The sequence below is a fragment of the Xyrauchen texanus genome, chromosome 11 (assembly GCF_025860055.1).
Source record: "Xyrauchen texanus isolate HMW12.3.18 chromosome 11, RBS_HiC_50CHRs, whole genome shotgun sequence".
NCBI classification, from domain to species: domain Eukaryota; kingdom Metazoa; phylum Chordata; class Actinopteri; order Cypriniformes; family Catostomidae; genus Xyrauchen; species Xyrauchen texanus.
In genome coordinates, this window is record NC_068286.1 from 29,238,835 (window position 1) to 29,260,602 (window position 21,768).

Here is a 21,768-nt window from a genome sequence, read left to right on the forward strand (position 1 = left end):
AAATCCACGTGTTTAAAACATATTCATCTGGAACTCTGCAACTCTGTCATTAAATGGTTCCATTACTTCTGGAGGACTGATGGTATGGCATCATCCCAGCCCAAGTTCTGTCTGCACAACTCCTGCAAAAGCACTTTAGCAGGCAGAATAAGTGGTGCTAGAAATCCCATATGATCAAAGACAGAGCTTACTTCAGACAGAATGTCTAGACAGAAATGCACTTCCTCCTAAAATGTTAAACATTCAGAGAAATAAGGAATGTTTACCTAAACAAGTTTAACTCTGAAACTTCAGAATTTAAAGACCTAAATGACCTCAAAATTACATCTTGCACATTTTTACATGTGCAAAAGCACATCTTGCTGCCCTATATATATCAGCATGCCACAACCTGAGGGACAGTGAAAGATCTAGACAAACACACACAATGTGATGTGGTCAAATAAATAATAATAATAATAATCATTTATATATTGCTGTTATTTATATATTACTGTCCAAGTTATTGGACAAAATGTATTTTGCTTTTATTCTATTTTATTTATTCTATATGATGCTTTGGCAACATTGTTTTTGAAATTGTCATGCCAGTAAAGCCCATTTAATTGAATTGAATTGAATTGAATTGAATTTAATTGAATGCCCTTCCTTGTAGATGATTGACTTTTCACAGAAATCTTGAATAGAAAGGTATCTTCTTCCACACTCCATTGAAGACCTAAAACTCTTTCAACTGGCAATTTGACTTGATCCAGATCTAGCTGCTGTATATCCTTAGCTCGGTGATCCTCAGAAACTGACTGCAACAATTTGTGGCTGTTGCTGATCCATTTTGTCAAACAGAAACATTTCTGACCGAGAGCAGTTCGATTTTTAATCATAGAGATGGCCACTTCCTCTGAAGAGATGCTCTTCAAACAGTCATCCACATAAAAGTTGTTGATGCTTTCAATTACTTCTGCTGGAAAGTCTGCTTGGTTGTCTTTCACCGTTGGTTTCATTTACATTTTACATTTATGCATTTGACAGATGCTTTTTTCCAAAGCAACTTACAGTGCACTTATTACAGGGACAATCCCCCTGGAGCAACATGGGGTTAAGTGCCTTGCTCAAGGACACAATGGTGGTGGTTGTGGGGATCGAACCAGCGACCTTCTGATTAACAGTCATGTGTTTTAGCCCACTACGCCACCACCACTCCACAGTTTCAAGGCATAGCAAGCACAGCTTGGAGAAGACACGGCTCCAAAAAGATGAACAGTCATCCTTAATGTACTGGGTTCTCTAGTCAATCTTCTTTCAGGCCACCACTAAAAAAATCAGCCACTTTGACTTGATGGAACATTGCTTCGATATCAGCTATGAAGGCTACTGGTTCTTGCCTGAATCTCATAAATACACCTACCAAAGTATTTGTAATGTTAGGGCATTGCAACAATTGACCATTAAGCTATGTCCCTTTATATGTTGCTCCACAGTCAAACAAGAATCTCAATGATCCCTTTTTAGGATTACACACCCCGTGATGAAGAATGTACCAAACTCTGCCATCCACACACTCTATTTGGTGAGCTGGCACCTTCTCTGCATAACCTTTATGTACAACATAATAACATTTGTATACTTCTCATGAAACCCTTGGTTTCTTTTCATTTTCCTTTTCAAACCATAAATTACATCCTGGAGCGTGACTGTACTGTTCATGATGTCCATGAACTGAAGATCTTCCCTTGACATTTCTCTTTTATCAGCAGTCCTTTCTCTGAAATCATGATTGAACTAATTGTTAAGCAGCTCCTCCAATAAAACAACAGAAATTATGTTAACAGTAACAGCATAATGCCCAATTTCATTCTTGTGGTTACCATTTCCTTCCGTAGTCCCATTGACAACCCATCCCAATAGGGTTTTAATGGCGAATGGCCCATTACCATGGCTGTTTATTATTTCACATGGTTCCATAACATTGGAGGCATTATTCCCAATCAGTAAATCAACACCTGCTTGAATGTATGATATGAATGTATGCTCTGATGAATGGAATATATTGCAATGGGTGACCAAATACTGGGATCTCCCTTTTAGGTAAGATACAAGGATTTGTTCACTGATGAAAAAGATATGTTGTTAATTTCTCTTGCCTTCTCAAGACTTCAACCAAAGGATCACCCTGCGGAGGTGATACGTGCGTCACTTAATGGACTCCCCTATTGCCTTGTTGCATTTGAGCCGAATAACGGAATGCAGGTTGTGTGGAATATTTGTTGATCTTTCCATCTTTTTCTTTGATATGACTTGTGATGTAGAGACACTGAATTCATTTGCACATATTCATTTGCATTGGGATTCAAAATCTTTGACCCTGAAGAATCAAAATTGAGGTCATCAATTACATTAGTCACCCTTTGTTCACTCTGCTTTGAGTTTGAACTTGAACTTCCACTGTGAACATTCACTTTGATTATCAAAAGATTGCAACACAGCAAAGCTGCTATTTCAGCATCCACTTCCAATTGTTCCTTTTTCCATCTCAATTCCTCCTCCTGAGCCTCAATAGCATGTTTAGATTTTAATGCAGCAGCACGTGCCATGAGCGCAGCTTTCTCTGCTTCTGCCTGAATACACGCAGATGAAATGGATGAACTACTGCATGAGCTGTGTTTACTACGTTTGGAGGTAGTATGAGACACATTTGAGATGCTGCCATTAGGACCAAGATCACTCATTTTACAGCCTTTTTGACTTTTAACTAGTCTGATAATTAATTGACACATTCAATTAACTCGTTAATTGGTATCCTCTTTGCTTAAAACCATGTTTCGTGTTTTTCAGCTTCATCAACAGGTAAAATAATCAACAATTATTCATGTATTTCTTTAACCTCTGAACATAACTTTTGCAAAGTGTCAAGTTTTTCCACCTAAGCTTTAGCTGTTAATTTTAATGGGACTTCAGACTCATCTTCCACATTGGGCAGGATTTGATTTAACTCCGTAAACACTTCAGCATTCATACACTTTTCATTTTGCAAACAATTGTGGACAAACAAATAATTATACCCATAAGCAACATCAGTCCATCTTTGGCAACCAATGCATTGGAAATACATTTAACCCAGTTGTGTGCACACATAATTTATATGGCCATTTTAGTATTCAAACAACAAATGTACCTACACTCACCTAAAGGATTATTAGGAACACCTGTTCAATTTCTCATTAATGCAATTATCTAATCAACCAATCACATGGCAGTTGCTTCAATGCATTTAGGGGTGTGATCCTGGTCAAGACAATCTCCTGAACTCCAAACTGAATGTCAGAATGGGAAAGAAAGGTGATTTAAGCAATTTTGAGCGTGGCATGGTTGTTGGTGCCAGACGGGCCGGTCTGAGTATTTCACAATCTGCTCAGTTACTGGGATTTTCACGCACAACCATTTCTAGGGTTTACAAAGAATGGTGTGAAAAGGGAAAAACATCCAGTATGCGGCAGTCCTGTGGGCGAAAATGCCTTGTTGATGCTAGAGGTCAGAGGAGAATGGGCCGACTGATTCAAGCTGATAGAAAGCAACTTTGCCTGAAATAACCACTCGTTACAACCGAGGTATGCAGCAAAGCATTTGTGAAGCCACAACACGCACAACCTTGAGGCGGATGGGCTACAACAGCAGAAGACCCCACCGGGTACCACTCATCTCCACTTCAAATAGGAAAAAGAGGCTACAATTTGCAAGAGCTCACCAAAATTGGACAGTTGAAGACTGGAAAAATGTTGCCTGGTCTGATGAGTCTCGATTTCTGTTGAGACATTCAGATGGTAGAGTCAGAATTTGGCGTAAACAGAATGAGAACATGGATCCATCATGCCTTGTTACCACTGTGCAGGCTGGTGGTGGTGGTGTAATGGTGTGGGGGATGTTTTCTTGGCACACTTTAGGCCCCTTAGTGCCAATTGGGCATCGTTTAAATGCCACGGCCTACCTGAGCATTGTTTCTGACCATGTCCATCCCTTTATGGCCACCATGTACCCATCCTCTGATGGCTACTTCCAGCAGGATAATGCACCATGTTACAAAGCTCGAATCATTTCAAATTGGTTTCTTGAACATCACAATGAGTTCACTGTACTAAAATGGCCCCCACAGTCACCAGATCTCAACCCAATAGAGCATCTTTGGGATGTGGTGGAATGGGAGCTTCGTGCCCTGGATGTGCATCCCACAAATCTCCATCAACTGCAAGATGCTATCCTATCAATATGGGCCAACATTTCTAAAGAATGCTTTCAGCACCTTGTTCTGAAGGCGAAAGGGGGTCAAACACAGTATTAGTATGGTGTTCCTAATAATCCTTTAGGTGAGTGTATAATCCAGTTGATCAGACCAGTCCTTTAATGTCCAGTTTCGAACACACAGCATTAGTCCAACAACAAATCCAGCAAGCAGGATGAAATACAATAGAAAACAGATCCATTGAGTCGAATCCAACACTTGTCCGAGCTGTCGTCTTGACAAAACAATATCCTCACATGTTGCATAACAAAGACTTTATCGAAGTGGCCTCCATTGTATCCAAATGAAAGTATAGCTTTAAACCTTATGACAAACAATTTCCATTATCTACTAAAACACAGTTTGACTTTATGCCAATGATCTCCATTTTCCACTGAAGCATAGTTTTGGAATTTTATATAGAGGCTTTCCATTAAAGCCAGAGGTGAATTGGGTTCAAAGAGTGAGCAAGTAATTGACTCATGTCAATAAAGCAAATGATCTCTTCATTACTCTTTGTTTGTCTTTTATTTGTAACAGTAACAGTTTACAATATATCTCAAGATTTTTAGGATTTCTTTTCAGGCCTCCTCCAAACAATGCAAGTGAATGTCCTCCATGGTCCTGGATTATCAAAATAATCCACACGACTCCAGTTGACAAATAATGGTTTACCCAAACAATTGATTGTTTTTAGAAACAAAACGTATATATTTTTTAACAAAAAATGTTCGCTTCTGTACATCTCTGTGACATGCACTCATGACCGGGATGACATAAGCTAGTTGGTAAGGTCACGCGTCACCTGGAGGAGGAGGCAGGAAGTGCGTCATTGTTTACAAGAGAAACTTGCACAGACCAAGCACTGTTCACAAACCAAAACAGTACAAAACTATTTCAAAACAATATAAAATAAAAAATAATTTTCTAATAATAATAATAATAAAACATTACTGCAGTAAATAATCATCCTTTATTTCGGAGAAATGCCGCTGCATTATCTTGCAGAAATGTACAGGCTATATGTCTGTCAGGAATTCAAGCCACACAAGTTGTAGTTAGTGAAACCAAGCGTCCTTCGTGTGAGACTTGACAGTGAAGTGGCATGAAGGTGAGTTATTTATGCAGGCAATGATAAGCGAGTGAATTGAGTGCAGGTGCGGTGAATTTGAAATGATGAGGAGCAGAGTGCTGAGGGAGGTGCAGAGCCCGAGGAAGGCGTGACAATGACAAAGTTTTCACATATACCTGAGTTCGCTGGAAAAACAGCACGGGCACAGCCGATTAATTCAGATATCGACCCTTTGTTTCTTTTGATGGTCTGAAAACCTCAGGTTTAAAATCTTCACTGCACACCCTCCAATATTTGAGAGAATGTAGGGGTGTACTGATATACAGGTTCATCACTCATGATCATGTATAGGCAATTGATGAAAAATGTATATTATTCTCAGTGCGTAATTTCCTTGGGGTTTCTGAAGGTTGAAGCATCCAGGATACACACACCAAACTACCATTTTTAACAATACAATTATACAAGTACAAATCTACAGCAAAGACAATTTAACTTTTGTACAGCTCTCCTTGTAAACAATGACGTGCTTCCTGCCTCCTACTACGCATGACTTTACCAACGAGCTTACCTCATCCCTCTCATGAGCGTGCATCACAGAAATTTATGTAAGCGAAAGTTTGTAGTTAAAAAGTATAGAAGTATTGTTTTGTTTCTAAAAATAATAAATTATTTCGGTTCAGAAGAACTTTATTTGTTGACTGGAATCATGTGGATTATTTTGATGAACACTAAATATGCATTTTGGGCCGAAAAATGGAATACATTCAATTGCATTGTTTAAAGGAGGAGGCCTAAAATGAAATTCTAAAAATCTTAAATTCTGTTTTGATGAAGAAAGAAACTCTGATACATCTTGGATGGACAAACTTGGAGGGTGAGTAAATTCTCAGCAAATTTTCACATTTGGGTGAACTATTCCGTTAACATGTCTTTAGTGTTCCACAGAAGAATGTATGTAATACAGGTTTAAAGGAGGGTAATTTCAGATTGAACTGTCCCTTTTTTTTAACTCAAGAGTCCAAAATTGTTTTCAGGCCCACTACTTTGTAATGATATAATTTGCTTACATGATGAAGGTTATCAGCATTCAAAAGTTATTATTTTTATTATAGTGTAATGACTGCTTTAACTTGACTAATTGTCACGAATCCCGCTCCTCTGCTTCTCCCCGCATCGTCTAGCACACACACGCACACTCCCTCACTCCGCCCCCTCGAGCTTTTCACGCTCTTTTTGCTCGCTCGAGCCCTCACGCCCACTTTGCTCCTACTCGCTCACATGCTCGTAGGCAATCTCCCTTCCTCGAGTTTCTCACGCGCTTCCAATCCCCAGAACATTATGACCACCTGCACTCGCGTCATATGCACTCCTGCACATTAGTTTCACCTGCACAAGACATATCCAGCTGCAGACCCGCAGCACCACCAGTTTCAGAACCCCAGTGCCAGAACCTGAAGTGAGGGGCGGAGTTATTGACAATGAGACAAGCATGGCGGAGAGCATGGTGAGTTGTGTAACGTTTTTGACATCATTTTGTGAAAAATTATCGCATATATTAAGTTGTAAATGAGCCTTGCGGTGACGTTTTGAAGACATCTTGTGAAGGTGTTAAAGTGTTTGTTCCACGTTCCTCTGTTATATGCATTGTTTGTGAGTTAATGTTACCTTATAGTTGAGGTTTTTTTTTTACGTTGAGATTATTGTGTGGTGCTTTCATCTCTTGTAGAGACATTTCGAATGAATGAAGACCACAAGGAAAAGGTCCGCAACAATCTAACAGTCAGAAGCTTCCAGAGAGCCCTTTCTATTTCATTTTGTGTTCAGGGATGACATGGAGTTATTTTAGCAAGAATGTAAGGACAAAATGGGCCTGAGAGTGAATTCCTCATTTGATACATTTTAAGTTTAATTTATACAGGATTGTCATGATAAAATGGGCCTAGGGGTGAATTGGTCATTTGTTGTATATATTTTTATTGTTTCTTTTAAAATTATGCTGAATTTTCTCTCTTTTTAGTTTTTTGACATGTTTTATTTTACATAAAGAAAAATGCATGCTGCACATGTTCTTGTGAAATAAAGTATATTTTATATAAAATGCCCATAAGTTTCAAGCATTTTTTTTCACCATCATGATCAGGAAGTAACTCTCATAATACAATGAAACGGATAACTATATACAATTATATTACACAAGATCAATGTTTTAAAATACTTATTGTACTGTACCTTAAAGAATCATTATAACATACGTATAAAGTATGATGTTTCGTTTGTAATAAAAGCAAAGTACTCTCCAAAACGTTAGGTGGCGCTACTCGGTTTCGAACGTAAGCTCCACCCCTCACTTCAGGTTCTGGCGCTGGGGTTCTGAAACTGGTGGTGTAGCCTACTCTCCAAAACGTTAGGTGGCGCTACTCGGTTTAGAACGTAAGCTCCGCCCCTCACTTCAGGTTCTGGCGCTGGGGTTCTGAAACTGGGGTTCTGAAACTGGTGGTGCTGCGGGTCTGCAGCTGGATACTATTGACCTGCACTCGTCTCATCACCTGTCATGGTTTACACCTGCACTCGCCCCTATATATATCACTACCCTTTCGTCTCACGGTTGTTGGTTATTGTATTTAGATTCCCGTGTTTTTGCCCCCCACTAGTCTCGTCTAGTTTTGACCCCCCTGTGATTCGTTACCCCTTAGCTTGCCAGCTCTCTTGTTCCCCTAGCTCCCCTGTTTAGTCCTTCCCGCTACTCTATTGTGATTACCCCGGCTTTGACCCTCGCTTCCCTCGACGATTCTCCCTCTGGATTTACCCTGTTATGTACTTTTGCCTGCTTTATTTTTATTAAAGCAGTTTTTCCTCTGACATTGTGACTGTCTCGTCTTGTGTGTGTGTGCGGGTTACAGAATAACCAACCTCACCGTAGACAGTCACAATGCGTCACGCGGAGGATTCGCTTAGCTCACTAGAGTGGAGAAGCACGTCACATTCGGCGCGAGGAGCTACAGTTTGGAGGCAGGACCAAGCGCTCGCGGCCCAGGGGCAGCAGGTATGTTCTTTGTCTGACTTATGTCACCCTGTTTCACCTGTGTCTGCCCCTGAGCCCGTTTATGCCTCCAGTGCATTTCTGAGCGCCATGAGCCTTCAACCCCCTGAGAGGTTTGACGGCTCTTCGGGCGCTTGCCAAGAGTTTTTCGTGCAAGGCAGCGGTGGTGTAACGCACGTCCTTGACATTATGGAGCCAGCGGCCCGACTCTTGGTTTTGCGCCAGGGGAGCCAACCCTTGGAGGCTTATATTATGGATTTTTGTGCCCTGGCCAACCAGGTGAATTTTGATGAGGTGGCTCTGAAAGACATTTTTCAATTTGGACTGAATGAGCCAGCCTCATCATTCATGCCTGGTGGTCGCTGCTCTCTCAACCTGGCTCAGTTTATTGACCTCGCCCTACTGTGCGCTGGTTCCTCGTTTACTGTGGGGGAGGCAGACACTGAACCAGTGCTCCATACCACGGCCCCCGTCTCGAAGCCTGACACGGCCCCCGTCTCGAAGCCTGACACGGCCCCAGCCCCGAAGCCTGTCACGGCCCCAGCCCCGAAGCCTGTCACGGCCCCAGCCCCGAAGCCTGTCACGGCCAGAGAGCCAGCGCCCATGCCCGCCACGGCCAACGAGCCAGCGCCCATGCCCGCCACGGCCAACGAGCCAGCACCCATGCCCACCACGGCCGGCAAGCCAGCGCCCGTGTCTGCCACGGTCAGCGAGCCAGCGCCTGTAGCCTTGACCGCCCCAGAGCCAGCGCCTGTAGCCTCGACCGTCCCCATGGCCACGTCCCCTGTTGGCCGAAGACGTAAGAGAAGAGGGCCACTTCTCCCCAGTCTCGTCTTGTGCTCAAGACCGCAGAGGTTCCCTCAGAGTCTTCCACGGATCTGCCGGGTTCTGCTCCGCCCCCAAAGTCTTCCACGGCTCTGCCGGGTTCTGCTCCACCCCCAGAGTCTTCCACGGCTCTGCCGGGTTCTGCTCCACCCCCAGAGTCTTCCACGGCTCTGCCGGGTTCTGCTCTGCCCCCAGAGTCTTCCACGGCTCTGCCGGGTTCTGCTCTGCCCCCAGAGTCTTCCACGGCTCTGACAACCTCTGCTCGCCCCTCAGAGCCCTTGCGGCCTCCGCCTCACGAGCCTCCCAGGGCTCCTCCTCCCAAGCCTCCCAGGGCTCCTCCTCCCAAGCCTCCCAGGACTCCTCCTCTCGAGCCTCCCAGAGCTCTACCTCCCAAGCCCCCCAGGGTTCTGCCTTTCAAGTCTCTCGAGCCTCCCAGAGCTCCGCCTCTCAAGCCTCTCAGGGCTTCTCCTCCCGAGTCTTTCAAGGCTCCTCCTCCCAAGCCCCCCAGGGCTCCTCCTCTCGAGCCTCTCAAGGCTTCTCCTCTCGAGTCTTTCAGGGTTCCCCCTCCCAAGCCTCTCAGGGCTTCTCCTCTCGAGTCTCTCAGGGCTCCTCCCCCCCCAAGCCTCTCAGGGCTTCCCCTCTCAAGTCTTTCAGTGCTCCTCCTCCCCTCGAGCCTCTCAGGGCTCCGTCCCTCAAGTCTTTCATGGCTCCACCCCTCAAGCCTCTCACTGCTTCGCCTCTCGAGTCTCTCAGGGCTCCTCCCCCTCTCAAGCCTCTCAGGGCTTCCCCTTGAGTCTCTCAGGGCTCCTCCTCCCCTCAAGCCTCTCAGGGCTTCTCCTCTCAAGTCTTTCAGGGCTCCACCCCCTTCCAAGCCTCTCAGGGCTTCGTCTCTCGAGTCTTCCAGGGCCCCACCTCTAGAGCCTCGAGTCTTCCACGACCTTTTTCCCTGAGCCTCTCACGGCTCTACTCCCAGAGACTCCAGATCTTCCTAGGGCTCCGCCTCCTGAGCCACCTACGGCGCCACCTCCCTTGGCTCCACCTCCAGAGTCTTCCAGGCCTACCTCGCTAGAGCCTCCCACGGCGCCACCATCATCGGCTCCACCTCCTGAGCCTTCCAGGCCTTCGCCCCTAAAGCCTCCTTCGGCTCCACCTCCAGAGCCTTCCAGGCCTACCTCGCTGGAGCCGCCCACGGCGCCACCGTCATTGGCTCCGCCTCCTGAGCCTTCCAGGCCTTCACCCCTAAAGCCTCCTTCGGCTCCACTTCTGGAGCCTTCCAGGCCTCCGCCTCTAGAGCCTCCTGCGGCACCACCTCCCTCTGCCCTGTCTCTTGGGCTCCCCATGGCGCCGCCTCCTCAGCCTCTCAGTACCCCGCCTGCCGAGTCTCTCACGGCGCCGTCTTCCAAGGCTCCGTCTCCCAAGTCCTCCACGGCTCCGCCTTTCACGGCTCTTCCCTGGCCCCCTGACCCTGTCCGGTGGCCCATGACACTCTCCCTGTCCTGTGGCCTCTTCCCTGGCCTCCTTACCCTGTTCCTGTCCGGTGGTCACCTTCCAGACCCCCGGACCCAGTCCCTGTCCTCCAGTCGCCTTCCAGACCCCCTGACCCAGTCTCTGCCCTATGGCTGCCCCCTAGATCTCCCGACCACCCGCCTGTCCACTATGTTCCCCCTGACCTTACCTTGAACTGCCCATGGACTGTCTCACTTCCCTTTGTCTGTCCCCGATCATCCTGCACCGCCTCCAGCGGCCGTCAGGAGCCGTCCTATTCAGAGGGGGAGTACTGTCACTGAACCCCGCTCCTCTGCTTCTCCCGCGATCGTCTAGCACACACACGCACACTCCCTCACTCCGCCCCTCGAGGCTTTTCACGCTCTTTTTGCTCGCTCGAGCCCTCAAGCCCACTTTGCTCCTACTCGCTCACATGCTCATAGGCAATCTCCCTTCCTCGAGTTTCTCACGCGCTTCCAATCCCCAGAACATTATGACCACCTGCACTCGCGTCATCTGCACTCCTGCACATTAGTTTCACCTGCACTCGTCTCATCACCTGTCATGGTTTACACCTGCACTCGCCCCTATATATATCACTACCCTTTCGTCTCACGGTTGTTGGTTATTGTATTTAGATTCCCGTGTCTTTGCCCCCCGCTAGTCTCGTCTAGTTTTGACCCCCCTGTGATTCATTACCCCTTAGCTTGCCAGCTCTCTTGTTCGCCTAGCTCCCCTGTTTAGTCCTTCCCGCTACTCTATTCTGATTACCCCGGCTTTGACCCTCGCTTCCCTCGACCATTCTCATTGGATTTGCCCCTTGTTTATACTTTGATTCCCCGGCTTTTGACCCTCCGCTTCCCTCGACGATTCTCCCTCTGGATTTACCCTGTTATGTACTTTTGCCTGCTTTATTTTTATTAAAGCAGTTTTTCCTCCGACATTGTGACTGTCTCGTCTTGTGTGTGTGTGTGTGTGTGCGGGTTACACTAATATATATTAGTATATGTCATAAGAACATAAAGGAACAGTTCATTTGAGGCTTTATATAGTGCCTCAATTAAAATCAAAGTGTGCCCACAAAATAAGTCAAAGGGCAATCAGGCAAGTTGAAATATGTGCCCTCCCCTTTAAAAAATCATCTTGAGCTTGACCGAGCTCCCACTGGAGCGGATTTGAGAGGGCAGTAGAGTCATGTGGGGATCAGAATCTGAAGTGTACCATAATCCTCCAAGGGAAAGAGGGGAAAAGAGAGAGTAAGCCCTAGTTACCTCTGTGCAGCAGAGATGCAGGACGTAAAGCAAAGAGACAGCCACTGGAGCTTTTGATGTGCTAGTTATACAGCAAATTTTTAACACTCTTGTAGACCCATTGTATTATGGCTCAGGCCAAAAGTTATATCAGTGTCACAATGGAGTTATCTAATGGTGCTGTTATCCACCGTCCTGTTGGATTGTGCATGGAGATGGAAGATTGGAGGACTGGAGAGGAAGAGGAGGAGGAAGATGAGGTGGAACTAGCTGAAGAAGTAGATGAGGATATTCAGATTGGAGTTGAAGATGTTGTTGTGGATAAAGAGGTAACGGATAACGTAATGTCTTCAACAGAAAGTATTGTCCATAAAACAGAGCAAAACAGCAAGGATGTTAGTGAAAAAAAGGAGAATGAGAGATCCCAAAACGTAAAGGCTGATCAAGAGAGAAAGACACATCTGACAAACAAATCTACAAATGTGGTAAAAGCTGGAAAGACTGAGGAAGAAGCGGAGGACATTTCAGAACCGACAGTGCCTGAGCTTCAGGTAGAAGTTGAATTGTCAACAACAATGGAATCACAAACTCCAGAACTTCAAAAAGAAGCTAAACCAAATGTTAGCACCGAAGAGCTTGTAGAAACTTTCCTTGACAATGGTCAAGCGGATCTCAAGTTGAAAATCATGTGGGAAGACCAAAAGGACAAATATGAACAAGCTGGTATTCAAATGCAAAACCTGAATGAAAAGGAGACAGATGAAAAACAGGAGCTACTTTTCACAGAGGTAGGACAGGTCACTTGTGGCCTCCTTGAGAAAAATGAAAATGCCATTTTTGCATCAAGACTTGTTGAAACACAGCAAGTAAAAATCAAAATACCAGTTGAACTAGAGAAGCATAAAGTGAACAATGTAAAGGGGGATAGTTTGCAAGATCTAGAAACACCACCAAACCAAGAAGAACCAATACAACTGGATGAAGTGCCATGGATTGTTTCCTCCATTAAAGATGGATCACAAGAAGCATTTCAGAGTCTCGATGAAGAGCAAGATCCTGGGACAAAAAAGATGCAGTATGATAATAGTGTAGAGGCGTCAATGACCGGGGTGCTTTCAAAAGAAGACTTCAAAACAATTGGAGAGCCAGTAAACAATGATGCCTTGGAAATAAATAATGGAGAAGACATTTCCTTTGATCATAAAGTAGAAGAAAGTTCAATGAATCATATTTCAACTGACCAACTGCCTCAAGTGGTCAACAATCAGTGTGGTGGAAATGTAGAAGAGATGGTTCAGAATTCAAACCAACAGTTGGTGGAAAGAATCAGTTATGTTTCTACACAAGAGGAAGGTGAAAGTGTAGAGGAGGTACAACAGGTGGTGGGTGAGAATGTTCACACAGATCTGGAGACAGATGAGAAGTGTGTGAGAATAGGGGCAGATAGCCAATCACCCATTGCCAATGGACTCCAGGAGAAACGCGGAGGTAAATACATTGATAAAGAGAACATTCAAAGGATTCAAGATGAGATTGAGTCAAAAGGAGGGGTGGAAACTACAGAGGAGCCAAATAATGTCAAAAAGGTGGAGCTTCCTGCAGAGGAGAGAGGATGTGAGGAGGTAGAACAGCCACAGAATGTCACAACTGATGCACCTGAGGCTATAGAAAAGGGGGAGGAGGAGAAACAAGAACAGCCAGGCAGGATCCACAAACAGGAGGTTGCAGAGGGAGATGATGTTGCAAAGGAACAGCCAAGACTAGTCAATAAAGAAGTGGTAAAACCCATAGAGGAGGGGGTGAGGAAAGCGATAGAAGAGCCCAAAGCTGTCATTGAATATGACCCCAAGATGAAATTCAGAGAGGGGGGCCGTAAAGTGACAATGACTTTCGGTTTAATGGGAAGCGAGACTGCAGATGCTCGTATCCAAGAGCCACCAAATTCCTTTGGTGGTCATATCAGTACCGTAAGCACTAGCAGTGAAGTGGAGGTGAAAACCAAAGCCAAAGGCCAAGAGGTCACAATGGAGAATGGGGATATACCATGCTCGATAGTGACACAGGAAGAGGCAAAGTCAACAGTTAAGATGACAAGGATGGGGACACCAGCTCAACAGATGGAGGAAGATCCTCAAGACTTGCATATATCTCTCTATGTGAAGGTATTTCTCATATATCTCATGTTCTTTACTTATGTCATTTTACACATTTATGACTACTTGTCTGTCATTGTGAATTCAAAACACAAGCAGATTGTAATATTCAATTTAACATTTTTATGTTACAATGACAGTCCATATGTCTTTGTGTACTGGAGTATTACAGCACAATGGAAAAAAGCACATAGGTTTTCATTTGTTCTCAAAGTTTACTATGGTAACCACATATTCATCAATGTACCATAATGACTACAGTTATTACTATCCTGGAAAATTATAATAGGGTTATTCATGTCAAATTAGCCACATTTCAGAAACTTTCCTGACTGAATTTTTTTTTATTTTGATCATATCTTTTCTGAAGAAAGATAAACACATGATTATGAAAGCCAAAATTTTAAATGCCATGGATCAATATTTACTTAGTAATCCATTATTTTGTAGAGGGGGAGTCAAAAAAAAACAATTCTTACCTATGATTTGGAGCAAAACTACAGGTAAAAAAAAATTATCCTAGAAAGGTGGCACCATCATTATTTTATTTTTACACTGAGATAGGTAAAGTTGAAGTCAGACGTTTACATACACCTTAGCCAAATACATTTAAACTCAGTTTTCAAAATTCCTGACATTTAATTGTAGAAAGAATTCCTTATCTTATTATCTCTACTTTATTTTAAGAATGTGAAATGTCAGAATAATAGTAGAGAGAAATATTTATTTCAGCTTTTATATCTTTCATCACATTCCCAGTGGATCAGAAGTTTACATACACTTTGTTAGTATTTGGTAGCATTGTCTTTAATTGTTTAACTTGGGTCAAATATTTTGGCAGACTTGTTTTGGGCTGACTTCCACAAGCTTCTCATAATAAGTTGCTGGAATTTTGGCCCATTCCAAACAGAACTGGTGTAACAGAGTCAGGTTTGTAGGCCTCCTTTCTCGCAAATGCTTTTTCAGTTCTGCCCACAAATTTTCTATCAGGTTGAGGTCAGGGCTTTGTGATGGCCACTCCAATATCTTGACTTTGATGTCCTTAAGCCATTTTGCCACAACTTTGGAGGTATGCTCTGGGTCATTGTCTATTTGGAAGACCCATTTGTGACCAAGCTTTAACTTCCTGGCTGATGTCTTGAGATTTTGCTTCAATATATCCATATAAGTTTCCTTCCACATGATGTCATCTATTTTGTGAAGTGCATCAGTCCCTCCTGCAGCAAAGAACCCCCACAACATGATGCTGCCACCCCCATGCTTTACAGTTGGGATGGTGTTCTTCAGCTTGCAAGCCACACCCTTTTTTCCTCCAAACATAACGATGGTCATTATGGCCAAAAAGTTCCATTTTTGTTTCATCAGATCAGAGGACACCTTTCATAAGCCTTTCAGGTTATGTCTATTAGGACTCATTTTACTGTGGATATAGATACTTGTCTACTTGTTTCCTCCAGTATCTTCACAAGGCCCTTTGCTGTTGTTCTGGGATTGATTTGCACTTTTCGCACCAAACTATGTTCATCTCTAGGAGACAGCCTCAGGAAGGAGTGGTATGATGGCTGCGTGGTCCCATGGTGTTTGTACGTGCATTCTGTTGTTTATACAGATGAACGTGGTACCTTCAGGCATTTGGAAATTGCTCCCAAGGATGAACCAGACTTGTGGAGGTCCACAGTTTTTTCTGAGGTCTTGGCTGATTACTTATGATTTTCTTATGATGCCAAGCAAAGAGGCACTGAGTTTGAAGGTAGGCCTTAAAAAACATCCACATGACACTAATCGGTTATCATTTAGATTGGATATCACTTTTTTATAATTTTCTGGAATTTTCCAAGCTGCTTAAAGGCACAGTTAACTTAGTATATGCAAACAATTGTTGGAAAAATGACTTGTGTCATGCACAAAGTAGATTGCCTAAACAACTTTTCAAAACTATAGTTTGCTAATTTGAAATCTATGGAGTGGTTACAAATGGGTTTTAATTACTTCAACCTCAGTGTATGTAAACTAGACTTCAACTGTAGGTCTATTACTAAAATCAGCTAACTTCAGCAACACTTGTTGAATTATATGCCAATGGTGTGAATCCAAATTTGGGTGGGATGAAGGTAAATAAGTAGCAAAACTCGAGAGTTTGCATATTTGAATTTGAGAAATATAAATATTTGTACTCGCATGTCGAAATTTACACACAGCACTGATGTGAAGAAAAAAAACAGATTTGAGAGGTTGTAAGTGCCTATTTGTGGTTGTAATGCGAAAATGAATTGAAGTACAAAAGTTAACGTGTAATACAAGTTTGTGTCTGTAGTCACATGACTACTTGTCTGCCATTGTGAATTAAAAACTCAAGCAGATTGTAACATTCAATTCATTTTTTTTTTTACAAGTTTTCACATTGAAATCAATGTTGTAAGTGTAAGTTTCAACTAATGAGTACAAATACAAGTTTACAAGTTCTCAAATCCAAAAATGCAAGCTCTCAAGTTTTGCTACTGACTTACCTTCATAGCCACATGGCATGAAGCTAGTATTTCTTGTCCAATTAAATGGGTCTAAAGTTCAAATAATGTTAAACCTAGAAAAATACCAAAAAGTCCAAAAACACACTATTATTACAAATAAGTGACACATGTGGCAATTCAATTCATGCGGTGAAATAAGATCTCTTTCAAAAAGTTTAATAAGAATATATTGTTTGATGGGGGTTGCTAAAACCAAGTTGCTACAACTTTATTGCTGTAAAAATAAGTGTAACTATTTTGGTGGAAAATGTGGTTAGCATGTTATATTTTTGTATGAAAGTGATAAATGCTACATAGCCTACTGTATGTACTGCACAGGCTGTCAGATAACGTTAAGACAAATGCCAAACTAAATCTGGTTCCCTTTTGAGAGGTCTCTCCTATTGCGTAAGTAGCTTACGCTATGGGAAAACTCTGTTTCTCGAGAAATATTGAAGTCTTTATGTAAAACGCATTGCAGCTGCACAGCAGACAGCAATGAGCGAGGCAGCTCGGTCATTGGCTGTGCTGCGGCAACTTGCTCGAACCAATGACGGGGCGACTCTGAACGCGCGACCAATGAGCGCGCTTCACGCCCGCGCGCTCAGAGCCCGCCAAGATTGGCGTGGCTAAGGCTATATATTAGGCGCCCCGTCATGAGAGTTCTTTAGATTTAATCTCCTTCAGCAAAGACCTTCTCTTCGCTGGATCGTCTGGATTATTGGAGTCTTTTCGCCTGCCGTCGACAAGCCTACAGCAGGACTGCTAAGAGGACGCCGGCGCCTTCAGCCGCCTTCAAAGCCTTCTGCTATGCCATCCGGCGCGCATCACCTTATATCCTTTACTAAGCAATAACTTTTCAAGTGTTCGCCTCTGCGACGCTTTTTTGTCCTTAGTAAAGAGCAAATTCGAGGTTGTTTAAAATGCCTTCGACCTGCGCCTCGTGCAGAGGCCCTGTTCCTGACGGGGACCGTCACATTATCTGCGCTCGCTGCCTGGGACCTGACCACGCAGAAGCTGCTCTCACTCGAGGCGGATGCCCCGAATGTGACTCCCTGGGCCTCACCGAGCTGCGCGCTCGCTTTGCCGCCTTCGCCGCGAACGAGCCTGCTACCACCGTGCTGCCATCCCCTCTGTTCGAGCCAGCGCAAGAAAAGCGCCGCTCACGGAGGCCGCCAGAGCACGCGGACTTCAGTGACGTCACGCCGGGCCAGTCCCCGCGTGCTTCACCACCACCCGAGGACTCCCTGCCGCCAGTTCTATTCACGCAGGCAGACCAGCACCCTCCGGAGCACTGGGTCTCGTCTCGTTCGGGCGTCAGGGGACGACGGTGAAAAGGATGACAGCCTTTCCATTGATGCTGCATCCGACGACTGGCCGGGCTCGGCCTTCGACCCCGCGCCGTCGACACTAGCGGACACGAGCAGGGGCACCAGCATGGACTCAGAAATCGTCCGCGATACTGTCCAAAGCCGTGGAAGACCTCGGGCTCGACTGGTCTTCTCCGGAAGAACCCGCCTGCAGCTGGCTGGACGAGTGGTTCCTGCAAGGGCGCCGGCAGGCCCTCGACAGAGACCCTCCCCTTTCTTCCCGAAGTTCACGACGAACTCACAAAGTCGTGGAAAGCCCCGCACTCTGCTCGCCTGAAGCCTTCTTTCTCTTCCTCGCTCTCCTCGGTGGACGGCGCGAGAGAAAGAGGCTACGAGGGAACCCCGCCCCTCGAGGAGGCTATGGCCAACCATCTGTGCCCACCCTCCACCACTGGATGGAAAGCCAAAGCTTCTCATCCTTCGAAGCCCTGCAGATCTACCTCAGCTCTCGCCGGTCGTGCATATGCCGCCGCCGGCCAAGCTGCGTCAGCGCTTCATTCCATGGCTGTTCTGCAGGTCTATCAGGCCAAACTTCTCCGCACCATGGACGAATCTGGACCTGAACCTGAGGCTTTCAAGGACCTGCACAGCGCCACTGATGTAGCCCTGCGAGCCACAAAGGCCACCACCCAATCCATCGGCCGGGCCATGGCTAACCTGACTGTCCTTGAGCGCCATCTGTGGCTGACGCTAACAGAAATGAAGGATGCGGATAAGGCGCCATTCCTCGACGCGCTTATCGCCCCAAGCGACCCGTTCGGACCGGCGGTAAAAGAGTTCGCTGAACGCTTCACTGAAGCCCAGAAGAATTCGCAGGCTATGCGTCACTTCCTGCCTAAGCGCTCCAGCTCGTCACAGAGCCGCCAGAGACCGCCTCAGCTGCAGCAGCGAGCCAGGGCGGTGCCTCCCGTCTCCAAGCCCAGACCTGAAACGGACGCTCGACGCCGCTCGCGTTCCGCTAACTGAAAGCAGCCGCCTGAGCGACGGGGACCTCGGCCCAAGATCGTGCTGAACCCGGAGCCTCGTAAGCCTTCCTAGCCATAGGAAGAAAGAGAGAGAGTGAGTGTCTCGCAAAAGCCGGATCACTCTCTCCAAAACATGTAAAACATTACCCAGTCCCCTTACAAGCGGCTGGAAATGTCTGTACAGCATTCAATGGGCCAGTCACAAACTCGCTCACCTGCAATCAAACGCCGTTTTAACGGCAACACGCAGAAATCACAAAAAGAGTCATTTTCTGCCTGTGTCACTAAGGGGTCACGTGTCCACACTAAAGTGCGCATTCCCACATATCAATACTGTCCAAACAGTGCCGAATACTTCCCCAGCTCAAGCTGGACGCCCCATAAATGTAGATCGTGTGCCTATTGTCATGTATGCACCACTACACACAAGCACTGTTCCCACAGTTATAAACACTTCCCCAGTAAAAGCGGGAAATACTATAAAGGTAACGCGCGTGCCTGCTGTCATGCATGCACCCCTACACACAAACACTGCATGCATGCCCAAAAACCCCCCGCCACGAGCGGGAGGCTTTATGAAAATGGCGTGCGTGCGTACTACGGTATATGCACCCCCACCCATAAGCGCTGCCCATACAGTTTCAAACAGTTCTCTGGCCCATGCCGCGAGCATCACAGATGCAGCGCGCGAGCCAAGAAACTCCCCACTAAGAACGGGAAGCTTTATGAAAGTGGCGCGCGTGCCTATCACAATATATGCACCCCCACCCGTAAACACTGTCTATACAGTTTCAAACATTTCTCCAGCTCATGCTGCGAGCATTACGGAGATAGCGTGCGTGCCTGTAATCTCACACGCACCCCTGCACTCGGCACTCAACACAGCTGCTCAGCGCGCTCCCGCGCCTCTGAGAGCTGTAAGCTCAGTGTTAGCACAAGGCAATTCACCGGCAGGGTCCATACGTCACTGCGACACGCCCCCAGCCAGCATTCAGCCCATATCTGTGCGAGCAAAAGCCTGGGAAAAAATCCCTGACATGCCGAAATGGGTTTTGAACATAATAAGACACAGTTACTCTCTTCAGTTCGCTCGCAGACCACCCCGCTTTTCAGCGGTGGTCGAGACGAAAGTGAGGAAAGATGTTTCACATGTTCTACGCACCGAGGTGCTCAAACTGATAGAGAAGAGCGCTATAGAAACTGTTCCTCCCTCTATGAGCAAGGTGGGTTTTTACAGCCGCTACTTTCTCGTCCGAAAAGGACGGTGGCCTCCGCCCCATCCTAGATCTCAGACATCTGAACAAAGCTTTAATGATTCGGCTCGTTCAGAATGTTAACGACCAAACATATCCTCGCGCCGGGATTGGTTTCTATCAGTGGATTTGAAAGACGCTTACTTTCACATTCCGATAGTGCCTCATCACAGGCCATTTCTGAGATTCAGCTTCGAGGGACAGTCATACCAGTACACAGTACTACCATTTGGCCTATCATTGGCCCCCCCGTACATTCACGAAATGTATGGACGCAGCACTTTCCCCCCTGAGACAGCGGGGAGTGCGAATACTGAATTACCTCGACGATTGGCTAATCCTAGCACAATCAGAGAGTCAGTTAACGACGCACAGCTCTTGGATTATCAGTCATCTAGAATGTCTGGGTCTGAGAATCAATTTTGCAAAGAGCGTGCTATCCCCCAGCCAGAATATCTCTTTTCTGGGAATAGTGCTAGACTCAGTGCAAATGACGTTGCGCCTCTCATCAGAGCTATTCGGCACCTTGCAACCTCATTCAGAGCGGGCGCGCACGCCCCCGTCAAACGATTTCAAAGGATGCTCGGTCTCATGGCCTCGGCATCAGCTGTACTCCAGCTAGGATTGTTGCACATGCGTCCTCTCCAACGCTGGCTCAAGAGTTGTGTCCCCACTCACGCGTGGCGCTCGGGCCACTTTTTAATCAGAACGAATCACGGTTGTATAAAAGCCCTGACGCCCTGGAAGGCCGTCGAATGGTATCAAACCGGCGTGAACACGCGGAGAAAAATGATCACGACAGATGCCTCCAAAATAGGATGGGGGGCCCTTTACGAGGGCAGGCCTGTCTCCGGTTTTTGGTCAAACCCGGAAAAGCGCATACGTATAAACTGTCTGGAAATGAAAGCAGTCGCCTTGGCTCTCAGAGCCCTGCTTCCGTACCTGAAAAACGAACACGTCCTAGTCCGAACGGACAACATGACGGTAGTGTCGTATATAAATCGCCAGGGTGGACTCAGGTCGAGCTCCCTGCACTCTATGGCCAGGGAGCTCATCTTATGGTCACAGCACAACCTGCGCACGCTGAGAGCAGCGCATGTGCCAGGCATCCTGAACCAGGGAGCGGACATGCTGTCCAGAGACAAGGTTCTCCCAGGAGAATGGTCTCTCCACCCCCTGACGGTCCAGTGGTTATGGCAAACCTTGGGCAAAGCAGAGGTCGACCTCTTCGCCTCCAGGGAAAATGCGCACTGCCCTCTTTTCTTCTTAAAGAGCACGGACGCGCTCGCCCAAGTCTGGCCGAGCCGCCCCTTGTATGCTTTTCCCCCGATCGCGATGCTACCTCAGGTCATCAGTCGGATCAGGGAGGTGAAATGTGCAGTGCTCCTGGTAGCCCCACTCTGGAAGAACCAGACGTGGTTTCCAGAACTGATGCAGATGATGCAATCTGCCCCATGGCCGATTCCATTGAGGCTGGACCTCCTCAGGCAGGCCAACGGGATGATTCTTCATCCCCGCCCTGATCTGTGGGCCTTTCATGCATGGCCCCTCAACGGGTTCCAGAGAACCTCC